General features: G+C 28.8%; 1 protein-coding gene across 1 annotated transcript in view; it reads left to right on the forward strand.

Moving 5' to 3' along the window:
* The first annotated feature begins 8,750 nt into the window (after positions 1 to 8,750).
* Positions 8,751 to 17,548, forward strand: part of LOC115886112 (FMRFamide-related peptides) — a 61,464-nt gene continuing 52,666 nt past the window's right edge. Inside the window, exon 1 of the mRNA XM_030905176.1 lies at positions 8,751 to 8,827. The gene's annotated coding sequence lies outside the window, so the exon portion shown is untranslated. The remainder of the gene's footprint in view (positions 8,828 to 17,548) is intronic.

Genomic DNA, 17,548 nt, shown 5'->3' on the forward strand with positions numbered 1-17,548 from the left:
CTATAGGGTATCTAGGAAACCGTGAGAAATATTCAAATTTTGATACTGCAGTCTCGGGTTCTTTTTTTGAAAAAATTACAATGGCGCAAACGGATCGCGGCTATCTTGATCGGTTTCGAAGCTACAGGGGGATTCTCAAATTTTGTACTTTTAGAAGATGTTCGATAGTTTGTTTATTTCTGCAACCACGGAAAAATGGATTATACATTCTAAAGGCACTTTTCTGTGTAGAATGCAGCGGCGTAGTCAGACTTTTTTCGAAAAAAATATTTTTTGAGATATTAACTATACTTATGTTTTTTTAAATAGAACCCCCTGAATATTTTTAAATTTTCTTATTGAGCTTGGCATGGGCTTCTCGAAAATATATAACACTCTATATTTATTTTCATTATTAACTTCAACATTTTAAATTTTTCTTAAAATATCCACTTAGTAGATAGTAGGGCGCGCCGAGTAACAAAGTAATCGGTTGACGTGGTGATCGGGACATACCTTTGATGGATACGTGACATTTCATTTCAACAGATTGAAGTGTGTGTATTATATTAAATAATAAAAAAATGAGTAAATTGGAAAATTTTGAGAAATATACTATGTCAGAATATTATATTGAGTCTAATAAACATAAGCAAATGGCAGCTGATTTATATTTTGAGCGGTATCCAGAGCGCGAGCAACCAAACCCAGCCATATTTAAAAGGTTAGAAGATAGTTTAATCAATTTTGGATCTTTTCAAAAACCGCGTCCGAAAAATTATCAGAAAGAAGATGAAGAAAATCAATATGTTAATATCCTCGGTGCGCCATTGTCATTTTTCTCCGTTTGCGCCATTGTAATTTTTTCAAAAAAAGAACCCGAGACTGCAGTATCAAAATTTGAATATTTCTCACGGTTTCCTAGATACCCTATAGAAACAACCAAAATGGTCCACCCTGTACATTAAAATTTAAAAAATTTGTGTGTGCACTATGTGCGCATATTTGCAATAAAACTTCCTACTAACAGCTATTAAATTGAGGGATTTGAAGGATATGTTTGAAAAGTGTAGTTTGAAATATCGAAAAAGTAATAAATTAAAAAATACTTCTTTACACGTAAAAAATAGATTTTGACGTGTACCAAATAGTTTTTCGCGTGTAACAAATAGTTTTTTACGTGTAACAAATAGTTTTTTACGTGTAAAAAATATGTTTTTGTACGTAAAAATAGTTTTTTGTGTGTGAAAATTAAAAATAATAGTTTTAACAAATAGTTTTATATGCGTAAAATAAAAAAAAATCATAAAGTAATTTTTTACGTGTAACAAATAGATTTGTACGTGTAACAAATAGGTTTTTTACACGTAAAAACTAAAAACCATGGTCTTTTTGGCGTAACAAAATAGTTTTTACGTGTAACATATAGTTTTATACGCGTAAAATAAAACAATTATAAAGTATTTTTTACGTGCAACAAACAGTTTTGTACGTGTAAAAAATAGGTATATACACGTAAAAATGTTAATAATAGTTTTTTTACGTGTAACAAATAGTTTTATACTCGTAAAATAAAAAAAATATATATAAAGTAGTTTTTTATATATTACGTGTTTTTTTCGGCTTAGAAATACGTAGCTTCACTACGTATTTCTAAGCCTTAAGCTTCATTCAGAACCTCCGAATTAGTGGAATAAATTAGTGGTTTCGTTAATTAGTTTTATCCATAGAGAAAGCCTAATATTTAGCTTAGAAAACAATCAACTTTTGATTTCTAACCACAATTATTTTTTTAAAGGATGATAATCAAAGGTCAAAATGACATTTCTAGCAAATTTTGAAGTATAATTAGTGGAAAAGTTGTAAGTTTGTTAACTTTTTCCACTAATTGAAAATTCCAACCACTAATTTTGACGTTCTGAATGCTTACATTCAAATTAGAGGAACAAACTTCTACCCTAATTTAAACCACTAATTGAGAGGTTCTGAATGAAGATTTAGGCAGGCTAGAGATGTGTAGTTCGTTAACGAACTAGTTCCAATGAACTATTCCGACCCCGGAATGAAAGAAACTAGTCCCTGGTTCCTCAAAGAACTAGTTCCTCAGGACCTGTTCCGGGATCGAGACTGTGACCGATATAGAATAATATGCGACGGCGACGGATCGGCTAGCGCGCGTAGCCCGATGGTAAGCAGGAGTGGGGAGTGCCAGCCGTACGTTATCGGATCCGGACCTAGAGGAACTAAACTAAATAAAAGACTAGTTTACGTAGGAACGGATCGGGCCAGCGCGATAGATGCTAGGCAGGAGTGGGGAGTGCCAGCCGTATGCCGTATGTTATCGGATCCGGACCTAAAGGAACTAGAGGAACTAAATAAAAAACTAGTTTACGTATGGATCAGCCAGCGCGATTGATGCTAGGCAGGCGTGGGGAGTGCCAGCCGTATGTTATCGGATCCGGACATAGAGGAACTATTAAAAGACTAGTTCACGGGAATCTATTCAGTCGGCAGATCCGAGATATAATAGAAGGCGACGACGACGGATTCGGCCTTGTCTATTGCCATAGCCGGCGCGGCGTAATTACCACAGAAAATTGTCGTGGATACTGTTTTTGATTTTTACTTTGTTTTTTAAATATTTTATGGGAATGTTTCACTTTAGGTCCCTAAAATTAAGAAATATCTTATAAAACGAAGTAGATATTCTGAATTTTAGACAAAAACAAAAAGCTTGAAGTGAGGAAAAATGCAATTTTTCGTAAAATTTTTGTAATATTTGCTCCAATTGATTTGTGATATAGTTTTTTAAATTCTGATTTGAGTTTTTTTTATTTTTTTATCTGCAATAAAACTTACCTATATGTCTTTAACATACACAATTACACGTCTCGTTATATCTCCGTACTTTATAAAAATTATACAGATCATACTGTGAATAGTTCTGACTAACAACGAAACGCATTAGCAAGCAAGGGGGATGTCAATGTTAGTCGGGAACTATTGTGAACTAAAGACCTAGTTCAAGGAACTATTCCTCTGGAGGAACTAGAACTAAGGAACTAGTTCTTCCCAAGGAACTAGAATTCCCACCTCTACTTTAGGATATCCTTACCACTTTTCGTTATCAATCGTTACCACTAGCTCGTGTGTTACGGCTTTGAGTGTTTACTCCCAGCGCGAGTAAAGAAGTTTTACTTCAAAAATTAATAAATAATTTGATTCGCTTTCACAAAATCTGGATTAAAATATCAAAATTTTTGATAAAGACATGGACTGCTCACAAATACACTGTCCTTGCCACTTGCCACTTTTTCGATCGTTATCACTAGCTCGTGTGTCACGGCCGTCTCGATAGTATGACTGCTCATGCTATCACGGCCTTGAATTTTTACTCCCTGCGAGCGTAAAGAAGTTTACGCTCCAAAAGTATACCATATTAAAAATTCCTAATATCTCATAAATCTCTTTTATTGGTATATATTAAAAAGTGTCATTTCTATAGTAAACATGAAAAATGTTCGATAGAAGGAAATCTTTAATCAATCTTGTAATGGATTTACGATTTGACGTTTATTTTGATAAGTATTTGCTTTTCTCCGACAACAAATACTGATGTTCTAGTGTATTATTTTATCTTTTAATAAGCGTAGGAACAGGGTTAATTATAAAGACTATTTTAATTTTTAAAATAAAATGGCAATTATAATACAAGCAAGTTTTATCTATGTATATTGTGTATCTTAAATAAATGAAGAACTCAGCAATCCTTGAAATTTTTAAAACTTTTTTGATAGCATGATGGCAAACATCCCGAGGCGAAACTTTGCCCCAATTTTACCATAATCGTATACCGATATGGTCATTTTAGAAGTGTATAGTCTGTTCAACGAGAAGATCCTTGACAGTGATAGATGTGTCTGTCATTTTAATTTCAAAGTAGTTTATTTTATTTTACAAAGAAATAAGTTGGTACAACTGGAACGCATAGCGATATCTGTGGCGATATATTTAAAATTTGATTGACAAGATGACAAGTGATTACTTCAAAATTGTATAAAACTGAAAAAATGTAATCGAGTTATTTTATTTAATAAAAACGGTATGTGTTAATACAAAACAAACAAGAACAAGGCACTACATACCAAAAAAATATAAAAAATAACTATTATTTACTTTCAAGCTTTATGAAACTACCCGCATTTATGATTATATTTATCAATATAACTTATGTACAAATACAAATTTGTAATATTCCACAGGTATAAATAAAACAACATAGGTAAATACAACAACTATTTTATTAATAATAACACCTACCAAATTTTATACCTTAAAGGTGGATTAATTACCTTTAATCTTAATTTTTTTAAACCAGTACCTTTTGACATTATTTTTCTGCACCAGTACTAAAATCCATTATTTACCTATCGTGTGATGTCGATATTTTACAGCTACTCCAGTTTTTAGTATGTGTTTAGTTTGATCCTTATATACGAAATGCACTTATCTACGACGAAATGGTATACAAACTTTATCGATGGCAACTTCATTGGTGTATAAGACTTTCTGCCTGGGCAGCGTGTATTAACCATAAACTGTGCTCTGGGCCTACAGTTAATTTTCACTCGATTTTTCCTCCACTTGACTTCAAAAGACACAAAACACACGTAATAATACGAATCAAAATGCATCATCTTTCAAAATGCAGGGTATTTAACAAAAGTTGACACAAAATTATAACCAATAATTTGGCAAGACTTTGACAAGCGTCAAAAATGACAAAAATCTAAAGGCCAGTTCATACGCATCGGCGTCCGTTTATCGTTCATCGTTCCGTCAAACCAATAAAATTGAAATACGATCTGTCATTTTTTAAATAAACCAATAAAACTGGTTAAAAACAACAAGACACGACGTATGACGGATTTATATTTAAACCCATCCATAGATAACCTAAAATTATTAGAAACTTTTTTTAGTAAAATAAATAGATTGGTATGGGACGTCATCTGCTTTTCTTCTGTCATCGTCTGTCGAAATCTTACCTTAGAAAAAAAACAGAGTATAGTCTGGATTTTAACGTGTAAGACAGAGAATAATATAAATGACCGGTTGACAGAAAAAGAGATAAAATCAAAAGCGGCATACGGTGTTGCCGGTTTTTACGTTTGTAGGAGAATTTGTGTAGAAAAAGAAAACTATTTTAAAAAAATTCATATATAGGGTGAGTCTTAAATAAGTGCAAATATTTTCAGGGCTGGTAGATCTCGATAAAAGAAACATATTTCCTCTTTACCATTATTCAGATGAGTCCAAAATAACGGAGTTATTTAAGTTTGAAAATTAAAAAAAAATGTTTTTTTTTGGAAAAATTTTCAGAGCCACCGGATTTTTTATTTATTTGCATCCCTTTTTAGTGCCGTAACCATAGAGTAAAGCCGTAACTATGGTAATACCTGAGATTAAGGAATTATACCGTGGCAAAATTTGCGGTGAACAGGCAGTTCTAAAAAGCTTTCCGAAAAATATACAGGAAAATTTAAAAGAAAATGCACGATTTTCAACATCTTTTTTTAGCGAAAAAAAACTCATAGACGTGTTCCTGGGGTCGAAATATACCACCCCTGAAAATATTTGCACTTATTTAAGACCTGTATATTACTGAAATGAAAATAATATCTAAGATAAATATAATCTATTACGTCTGTAGTAAAATCAGTAACTAATTGTGAAAAATAAGGTTCCAACCTTAGATGCAACATTTTCCATAAAGGCATACATCTGCGGTTTGAACATTTTTGATGCAAAATCCGGCAACACAGCATAGAAGAAATGTATTAACCCAACTTTTATCTTTTTTCAATACATTTGATTTTGCATTAAGCTGCCTACACCACTGTCTAACACGTTAAAATCCAGACCACACTTCTAAAATTACGGTTTCCGAGATACCAATGCTCGAACCTTGAATTTTTAGAATCCCGTATGTTGTTCGCGGGTTTAGGACCAGGAAATAAACAACTTTTATTTAAAAAAAAAAATTGCCGAAAATTGTCGAAATGTCGGAAATTTTTTAAATAAAAAGTTGTTTATTTCCTGGTCCTAAAAATGCAAACGCCATATCATATCGAGCAAGATATTGAAGTATATAAAAATATTAGAGTTGAGGGTTGGAACCTTTGGTGTTACACAGCAAAATAAAAACACTAAATCACCACAATACACCAAAACACTTTTACTTTTACACTGGACGCGGGTTTCGCTAACCATGTTAGCATCATCAGCAGATGATTATAAACTAAAGTACAATCTACAAGTTGAGCGTTTATATACTCGCCCAGTGGGCCCCGAGTGGGCGTGGCAAAATCTAGCCAACCGAGTCAGAGCCAACTGAGCGTAACAGTTAGATTTCCGCCACTAGAGTAGTAGGAACAAAGCACTTGAAGGAATTGGACCGTTGTCTCTGTTCATACTATCTTTACATTTATTAATTCTGATGCTTTCATATGCATCTAATTGCCTGTAATTTGAGACTTGTTTAATTAATTTTAAAATATTAAGATCTATACAATGTTCTTTATCAACAATATGTTCGGCAACGCAAGATTTATCCGGTCTACCATATCTTATCTGAGCTAAATGTTCTTTAAATCTAGTTAATATTGATCTTCTAGTTTGCCCAACATATTTCTGATTACAATCTTTACAAGAAATTTCATAAATACCCGACCTTTCCAGTGGAGGTGTTTTATCCTTTGGATTACCTAATAATTGTTGTGCTAATAATAAATTTCAAAAATTATTAGGTAATCCAAATTTTAAGCTTCTCAAAAATATATATCACTCTATATTTATTTTCACTATTTACAGCAATATTTAAAAGTTTTTATTAAAAGATCATATTTATTAGTAGGCCATGATTGAATAAAAGAAACTAAAGAATTATTAAAAGTATACTGCTATCTGTCTCTTGTTTTATTTTGGGAGCCGCTAATAAATTCTTTATATATTAGGGAAACTTAACTCTCTACCGCTATTTGTAAATCTTGGAATACGTGTATACGTAAGAATAATCTATCGTATCGGAAATTTTAGATATTCCTTTAGCTAATTTACGTGAAATATACTTTCAGCAAGATGGGGAACATTCCCCCTCATAACTATGGAAATATTAGAATACTGTTAAATTATTATTTTTCAAATCAATGAATTGGAACCAATGAACGCATATTGATAGCCTCCTCGATTCCCGGATTTCGCCGTTCTCGATTTCTGATTTTGGGGATTTTTGAAATACGAAATATATCGTGGGCACTACAACAATGTCGAACACCTGAAAAATGCTTTAATAATTCAAGATTTAGATATTTGCAAACCCATCCCGTTATAAAAAAAAGAAAAATATATTCACAGTTTCAGTGGTAACAGTTATTTCAAAAGTAAAGTATATCAATCCCAAAATAAAAAGCAAAATAAAAAACACTAAATCACCACAATACACCAAAACACTTTTACTTTTACACTGGACGCGCGTTTCGCTAACCATGTTAGCATCATCAGCAGATGATTATAAACTGTTCAGTTTATAATCATCTGCTGATGATGCTAACATGGTTAGCGAAACGCGCGTCCAGTGTAAAAGTAAAAGTGTTTTGGTGTATTGTGGTGATTTAGTGTTTTTATTTTGCTGTTTAACACCAAAGGTTCCAACCCTCAACTGTAATATCAATCCCAAATAAATTTTAATATGTGTATGACTATTTTAGTAAATACCATTTTGATTTTTTGTTATTTATCACGGCCTACTAATAAGAAAATGATATATTTTAATTATTGCGGTAAATAGTGAAAATAAATATAGAGTGATATATATTTTTGAGAAGCTCATAGCAAGACAGATCATATGATTTATAAATATACAGGGTGTTCCATTTGAAAAAACATAACTTTAGTTCATATTTTCAAAAATATTTTTTTGGTAGAAAAACAGACTACGCACTGTATTCTACGTAAAAAGTTCTACAATAAGCAGTTTTCGCCTTCTCGATGCCTTTAACAATAACAGAGATACAGGGGGTGTCCCAAATTGCAAAATTTTCGAAAAGACCCTGTAGCTCAGAAATGAAGAGGGCTATGAAAATTTTGTTTGCAGCATCTTCCGTTTGACGAAAAAGTGGGACAGGTTTGTGCAAACCGCACCCTTCTATCTTCACTAATAACGGAGATACCCTATGATTTCAACTAAAATGGGACACACTGTACAACTCATTAATCAATGATTTAGTACATTAATATAATGAATATGTGTTTATTAATGTTTCAGCACTAAAATAAAGAACGGCGTTCATTATATTAATGAAAATCTTACATTAATTTAATAACCAGATTTTCATTATATTGATGAAATTAGATTCTTAGTATTAATAAATCGAACATCAATCTATGATTAATAAATCATTATGTTAATGAAAAAAATCATTCTCCCAATGAAACAACAGTTAATAATCAATGTTCATTAATATTATGAACAATATTTTTTTCAGTGTTGTTTTATCATGGTGTGAGTTAATTTTTATGATAAATATGAGCATTTTTTATAAAAAAAAACGGTAGCGGAGAAAAACAGAGTAACATATCAGCCACCTGATACTTATATGCGTATAAACTATAATTTACCCCCCTCTTCGCGAGCAGCATCCCTACGATGTAGGCGCTCGTTTAGGATAAAATCCTAGTTATCCTGATCCTGCACATCGTTGTGTCCTGTCCTCGCCTTGTCCTGTTGATTCGCCGTACTCCTGCTGCTGGTAGCGTGTTCAAGAAGAGCTCTCGTGGTTTTTCACCGGTAAGTTTCAAAAAAAGTTCTCTTAAACGTATAGGCCCTAATTATTTTTTTCATAATTTGTATGTTTATGATAAACACTTTATATATTTTTTCGATATTTTAAAAATTTTATAGCCACTTTCAACCCAAATAATTGTGCAAAAAATAGTGATTTGGTTTGTGTTAATACAGTATGTCCCCGGATTGTCTTTACAAGAGGAAAAACACTTTTATTATTAACATTTTGAGAAAAATGCATTCTTCATATAAATTTTTGCTTGTTATAAAATGGTATATTCCGTTTATACTTTTGAAATTTCAAAAAAAATTAAAATACGGTTGAATTTTTTCTAAAGATTTTTGCCTAAAAATGAAAAGGCGTTTCTATGGCAATATAACTTCGTTTCCATTCTTTGATAGATTGTTATTTATATAATTTTAATTAACGTAATATTTTTTGTTGTTTTAACATGTGAAAGAAGCACAAAATTTATTTAGCTTATTGATACGGAAAGGATGATGACGTTGATCAAAATGAATAATAGCCATCTATCAAGGAATGAAATCGAATTGATATTATCATAGAAACATCTTTTGGTTTTTAGGGAAAAATGTGTTTCTTAATTTTCTCTAAAACAGTATGGAAATTTGGAAAAGTATAACGAGATTAACCATTTTAGAACAAGTAAATTTTTTTATGGAGAAACCATATTTTTCTAAAAATGTCAATAATAAAAGTGTTTCCTGTTGTAGAGACATACTGTATATAATATTTAACACATATCGTCACTAATAATTTTTTTTACATAATTTGTATGTTTATAATACATTCTTATTTTTTGAATTTAAAAAAAAACAGCTAATTTCTATCAATAATATTTAAACATATCGTTAGATTTTTTTTATAATTTGTGTGTATATGATTCATACTTTATATATTTTTTATTTTTGAAAAATTTTGAAGCTATTTTTTATCCAAATAATTGTATAGAAATTAGTAATTTTAAGATTTGCATTATCTTTATTAAAATAATATTTAAAACGTATAGTCATTAATTTTTTTTTCATAATTTGTATGTTTATAATACTTAAAAAATATATAATAATATTTTTTAATATTAAAAAAATACAGCTAATTTTTATCCATATAATTCTTCGGAAACTAATGATTTTAAGATTTGTATTATCTCAATCAAAATAATATTTAAACCGTATAGTCACTATTTTTTTATAATTTGTATGTTTATAATACCTACTTATTTTTTATTTTTCGATATTAAAAAAATACAGCTAATTTTTATCATAAATTCTGTCGAAACTAATAGATTTTAAGATTTGTATTATCTCAATCAAATAATATTTAACGTATAGTCACTATTTTTTTATAATTTAAAAAAAAAAAAAAAAAAAAAAAACTTATTTTTTTATTTTTCGATATTAAAAAATACAGTTTTTTTTTTTTTTTATTTTAAAGTAATTCTTCGGAAACTAATGATTTTTAGATTTGTATTATCTCAATCAAAATAATATTTAAACCGTATAATCACTATTTTTTTATAATTTGTATGTTTATAATACCTACTTATTTTTATTTTTACGATATTAAAAAAATACAGCTAATTTTTATCCATATAATTCTTCGGAAACTAATGATTTTAGATTTGTATTATCTCAATCAAAATAATATTTAAACCGTATAATCACTATTTTTTTATAATTTGTATGTTTATAATACCTACTTATTTTTTATTTTTCGATATTAAAAAAATACAGCTAATTTTTATCCATATAATTCTTCGGAAACTAATGATTTTAAAATTTGTATTATCTCAATCAAAATAATATTTAAACCGTATAATCACTATTTTTTTATAATTTGTATGTTTATAAAATACCTAATATTTTATTTTCGATATTAAAAAAATACAGCTAATTTTATTCAATATAATTCTTCGGAAACTAATGATTTTAAGATTTGTAACTTATCTCAATCAGAAATAATATTTATTAAATAAAAAAAAAAATATTTTTGTATAATTTGTATTTTTATAATACCTACTTATTTTCGATACTTAAAAAAATACAGCTAATTTTTAAATCAATATATCTTCGGAAACTAATGATTTTAAGTTTGTATTATTCATCAAAATAATTTAAACGTATAATCACTATTTTTTTTATAATTTGTATGTTTATAATACTACTTATTTTTTTATTTTACAAGATGGATTAAAAAATACATTAATATCCAATATAATTCTTCGGAACTAAGTGATTTTTAGATTGTTATTATCTCTCAATCAAAATAATATTTAAAACAAAAAAAAAAAAAATTTTTTTTATAATTTGTATGTTTATAATACCTACTTATTTTTTATTTTTCGATATTAAAAAAATACAGCTAATTTTTATCCATATAATTCTTCGGAAACTAATGATTTTAAAATTTGTATTATCTCAATCAAAATAATATTTAAACCGTATAATCACTATTTTTTTATAATTTGTATGTTTATAATACCTACTTATTTTTATTTTTCGATATTAAAAAAATACAGCTAATTTTTATCAATATAATTCTTCGGAAACTAATGATTTTAAGATTTGTATTATCTCAATCAAAATAATTTTAACAATAAAAAAAAAAAAAAATTTTTTTTTTATAATTTGTATGTTACTTCAGAAATAATTAAAATAAATTTTTTATTTTTCGATTAAAAAAAATACAGCTAATCTTTTAATCATATATTTTCGGAAACTAATGATTTTTAGATTTGTATTATCTCAATCAAAATAATATTTAAACGTATAGTCCACTATTTTTTATAAATTTGTATGTTTTATAATACCTACTTATTTTTTTGATATAAAAAATATATGTTTATTATTTTTAATATCCATATAATTATTCTTCGGAAACTAATGATTTTAAGATTGTATTATCAATGCAAAATAATATTTAAACCGTATAATCACTATTTTTTTATAATTTGTATGTTTATAATACCTACTTATTTTTTATTTTACGATATTAAAAAAAATACAGTTTTTTTTTATTTATTTATTTGTTCTTGTGAATAAACTAATGATTTTTGATTTGTATTATCTCAATCAAAATCATATTTATACGTAATAATCACTAATTTTTTTATAATTGTATGTTTATAATACTACTTATTTTTTATTTTTCGATATTAAAAAAATACAGCTAATTTTATCCATCCCATAACTTTCTAATTAAATTGTTTCCTCCTTGCCTCTAATTTCCATTTTTTCAAATAAAATAATATTTAAACCGTATAATCACTATTTTTTATAATTTGTATGTTTATAATACCTACTTATTTATTATTCGATATTAAAAAAATACAGCTAATTTTTATCCATATAATTCTTCGGAAACTAATGATTTTAAAGTTTGTGTTATCTCAATTAAAATAATATTTAAACATATAGTTTTTTTCATAATTTGTACGTCTATGATACATATTTTATATATATTTTTTATTTTTTAAAAAAAAAATCGTATAGAGATTAGTAATTTTAAGATTTGCATTATCTGTATTAAAATAATATTGAAAACGTATGGTCATTATTTTTTTTCCATAATTTGTATGTCGATTATACCTATTTTATATATTTTTTAAAATATTTCTTAAAATTTTTATAAAATAAATGTCCAGAAATTATATTTTTAAAGTATGCTTTACTTTTATTAAATTAATCGTTAATTAAGTAAAAATAGGTCGATTTTAGTTGTTTGTTGCAATAACTAAAAAGAAATAATTTTATATTATCTGGGTACCTACCCTTATATATATATATATATATATACTGTGTAATAATAATAATTATTTGAAGCATACTGTATAATATTAATAATTATTTTAATTTTTTCATAATTCTCGAGACAAATGAAACAATATCTTATTAATTATTTTATCGTAGACTCATCCTGTACGCTGTACGTATTTCAGTTAATTGAAAATTTTATTTTTAAAGAGTATATTTATAAAACAAACTATATTGCTTACGATTGTATATATGTTACAGAATTAAAAACTAAACAACGTACTAAAAGATATCTGGTTAAAATGTTTTTGTTGTACGATTATTCCAAAACTATATTTATAGTTTGTTGAAACTATATAGTATGTTGAAAAACAGAAATAAAGTAATATTATATTTTTGTTTCATATGTTTACAATAAATATTCTTTTATAAAATACAAAAATAACATAAATGTAAACTAATACTCGTAATACATCAAAAAATATTTCAAAAAATTGTTTTTAGGTACAGGGTGGGTCAAATTCGACGCTTTTAAATGGAAACACCCTTTTCTATAGGAGATAGACAAAAACTAATATCGGTGTCTGGAGCTCAATTTTTGTCAAAAACATGGTGGTAAAAACGCATATCGATATCTGTTACCGTTTCGGAAGTTACGGGGTGTTTTTCAAAAATAGCATTTTTATCAATCGCTGTAACTTTTTTTGCTATGGAAAATTTTGTATTTTCATGAAAACATTTCCCAAAGCACTTTTTTACGTAGAATTTAATGGTTTAAGTAAATTTTTAAAATTAATCAATTTAAAAAGTATCACGGAAATTTGAGTTTTTATATGGGAACAACCCTGTAATATTTTTAATTTATTGAAAAGAATTTAAAATTACCTTTTCCAAAAATATACACCACTTGATATTTGCTCGATTCCTCTTCGAGATATAGAGTAATATAGAAATGCGCGACCGCTTTCAATAAGTAGGCTTTGAACAAAAGTTACTTTTGAACTTTTTTCTTCAAGTTTTTAAATAAAAAATTAAAACGAAAAGAATTTTTTTTAAAATAATATTTGCTATGTGATTTTATAACAATTTAAAATATATTTAACCAACATCAACACATTCAAACAGGGCCGTATCTGGGGGGGTGTTTTGGGGGTTCAAACCCCCCCCGAAATTATGGCCGAAAATTTTTAAAAAGTAATGATCATTAAGTAAGTAAGTAAGAACGAAACAAAAAAGAAGAAGAAGATGGATGAATATCAATGACTAAAGAATACAAGGACATGTAACGCCCATACGGGCCATCAACGACAATTTTAGCGATTTTAATAGTTGGTTGTGTAACAGTGAACTTTGTATATAACTTTTTACAATGGTAATTTGTTCAGCTTCCAAGTGAAAAGGGCAATGATAAGAAAGAGCCAGAAGTTACGTTTTATAGGGAATAAAAAAGAAAGAAAAAAAAAAATTTAGCGTTTTTTTTATTGAATCGGATAATTATTTTTCTGATATATATGTACTTGGATATAATCTATAAGTCGATACTAGTTATGTACCTTGTTAACAATTTAATACGTTTTTTTTTTCGTAATTAATCAGTATGACAGTCACTTAAGAATTTTAAATAAAAAAAATATAATACAAAATATAAATTCTTCAAGGCGGCAATGTTAAGTAAAATATGTACCACGGCACTGTTTGGAGGGATTGGTCCACAGTTTGGTCTCGGGTGCCATTTGTCCTTGTATTCTTTGTCATTGATAAATTTACATTATACACCCTAACCTCACTTTTCCACTTTCAAAGCAAATGTCTTTTCGATTTTCGACTTTCAACATTCAAGTGTTTAAAACAGCAAAAGTTTGACAAGGACAAGCTTTTGAATGTTGTGTGTTTTGCTGGGCATTAACGTGATTAACGTTTTTTGTTGTTCTGCTGTTAGACAAAGAATTCTTGGGCTTTGACACTTTAGCGGCAGAACTAGACTTGTGGCGGCAAAAATGGAAGCAGCTACCTGCAGTCGACCGACCTAAAATGCCATCGAAACGATAATCGGAGTGTAACAAGTGTATATTTCCAAGATATATACATTTTTATTATGATCCTAGCAACTCTACAAGTGTCAACAGCTACACCAGAAAGGTCTTTTTCAACTCTAATGCTGCAATTATGCGGTATTCGGCGATCTCCGATCGGGGCTTCGCCGATTTTCTATGTGTGTGGATGGGGAAGTCGGAGTTCGGCGACCCAATCGGCGACGAGAACGAGAGCTCGTCTCTATGTTGTTGCTATCAGAGACCGCATGTGTGGATGGAAAGGCGAAGTCCGATCACAAGCGTTCGGTAGTTGACGAACGCTCGGAGTGACGAGCGCTCGAGTTCGCTAAAATGCCGCATGGTGCGGTTGCGGCAGTAAGACGATTGAAGGACTCCCTACGTAACTCTACAGGTTAGGAGCGATTGACAGGAGACTTGCTTTTAAACCGTACATTGAGAAATAAATATCGATATCGAAGAGGCAGTCAATCGTTTTTCCAGGGAAAAGGCCCAGTTTATCCTTTAAGTAATAATTTTTAACCTGTTACTTTTTTAAAATTTATTTTTTCAATTAAGATTTGAGTGTAGCACAAAGCGGATTTTTTATATGAATTTTTCCCAACAGCTTTTTGTACCCCCCTCCAAGCAAACCCCCCCGTAAATTTTTGGTCTAGATACGGCCCTGATTCAAATATATCTAATAACAATAAAAATAAATAGCAAACAATACAGATGATTTTGCTAAACAGGCGTCGACATATTAACCTTCTGTATGGACAGACGGGGTAGTTTTGAATATTTTTCTCGCGGAATTCATTAACTAACTCAGTGGGGGTGAAAGTTACTCTCATAACTGTAAGTATTTCTAATCTGTCTAGATTATACGAGCAATAAGGAACCATTTAATTTCCGCAAATATATCCGTGGGCACTAATCAGGCGGCCTCGACGGCCACGGCTAGATCTTGGTTAGCTATTCAATTATTCTTGAAATTGGCTGCCAAAATTTGCTGATAACTTCAGCGTTTAGAGGCGGTGCGTTGTCTAGCTGAAAATATGTTTCGCAATTCATTAAGGCATATCATCAATAAGGTCCAAAGCCTACTAGTTAAAAGTGGCACTTAAAATTCTGTATTTCGAAGGGGATTAACAAAATAACAAGTGCTATATTTTTGGAAACGTAACTTTAAATTCTTTTTCAGTTAATTAAAAATATTCAGCGGGTGCGCATAAACAATCAATTTTTCTGTTGAATAACTCTTAAATTATTATTTTTATAAAAAATATACTTAACATCATTAAATCTACGTAAAAAGGTGCTTTGGAAAATGTTTTTCATAGCAATACAAAATTTTCCATAGTAAAAAGTTACAGCGATTTTGTTAAAAATGCCATTTTTGAAAAACACCCGTAACTCCGAAACGGTAACATATTGATGTGGCGTTTTCACCATCATGTTTTTAAAGAAAATTGAGCTCCAGACACCGATATTAGTTTTCGTCAATCTCCTATAGAAAAGGGTGTTTCCATTTTAAAGCGTCGAATTTGAACCACCCTGTACATGTTGTTTAAAAATTTAAGAATTTAAGTGACTAAATGATATTAACTTTTGATAATCTTTCCTTAATATCGAAATCCTTACAGTGGTCAATAGTTAATAACATAAAAATTGTTTCTTTTTTTGTTCCTTTGCCGATACGTGATATTGCCCTTCTACAAAACGAAACAATTGGTTAGAAAAATCCTCTCAATGGCATTTATTTTTATTGTTCTATGACGTTGCAATTGAACGTTAATTCTCTCGATGCTAATTCAACCGTTAAATAGAAACTCTACCACGCGGATTGTATTTCAAAAGCCGGAGAGCAAGACTGAAGTTTTTATTTTATTTTTTTTAATATAACAAAACGAGACCATGAACTTTACTCTCCGTAGGACACTCTACGTCATCAAACACTAATTTTCCGTGTACAAATATTGAATTAATGCAAAACAAATTATGCAAAAAAACAAAACGACAAATTAGATTCCTTCTTTTTGGGTAACCGTTTTTGAGTTCGCCCTCAAAGTATACTTTAATCCTTGTTTTTAATTAAAACCAATAGTATTTTCAATTTTCGATAGAATTAAATGTATTAATTATATACCCCCAGTTAAGTTTTTTTATTATCTAAAAAAAATATACATATATAACTTTTCAATAAAAATATTTCAATAAAAAAAAAAAAAAAACTTTTTTTTAATAAACTAAATACATCACAAAAACATTGTTTAAATGAAACTGTTGTCTGATAGCTACCGATCAAAACATATCAAATCGATGACCGCTTTTGATATAACCGCGATATTCGTTCATATATGTTTTATACAGGGTTGTTCACCACATACTAAAGGTAAATTTGATTAAGGTTTATCACACTTAAACCTTACCGTTTTTGAAATATTTTCATTTTTTTTTTTTTTTTAAATAAAATACTCTGTATATTATTTTTTTTATTTTACTTACAAAATTAATGTTCTCACTCTTGGTCATTCCTCCAAGGGTATCAAAGTTTTTCAATAATAATTTTACTGAAGATTATTTATTGATCAGATATTGTGTGCGCAATAATAAAAAGTTTTACTACCTTAGGTGTCCAAAAATTTATATTAAATGAATAACTATTTAAACAGCAATAACGTGTTTAAGTTAAGATGGATCCAGCCTGTATATTTACGAATCATATGGACAATTTAATTGTCTATCAAATTTTATATAGCCATTTTTTATCTATCTCTGGCAAACTTTTTCGTAGAAAAACATTTTCTTATAAGTTTAGACATCATTTATCACTATAACCATAGAATATTGACATTTCAGATTTTTTAAGCAAATATATGCAGAAAATGTACAAAGTGGTAAATTATTGCCAGCCTAT

The sequence above is a fragment of the Sitophilus oryzae genome, unplaced genomic scaffold (genome assembly GCF_002938485.1).
Source record: "Sitophilus oryzae breed Bouriz unplaced genomic scaffold, Soryzae_2.0 scaffold_467_pilon_pilon, whole genome shotgun sequence".
Taxonomy (NCBI): Eukaryota; Metazoa; Arthropoda; class Insecta; order Coleoptera; family Curculionidae; genus Sitophilus; species Sitophilus oryzae.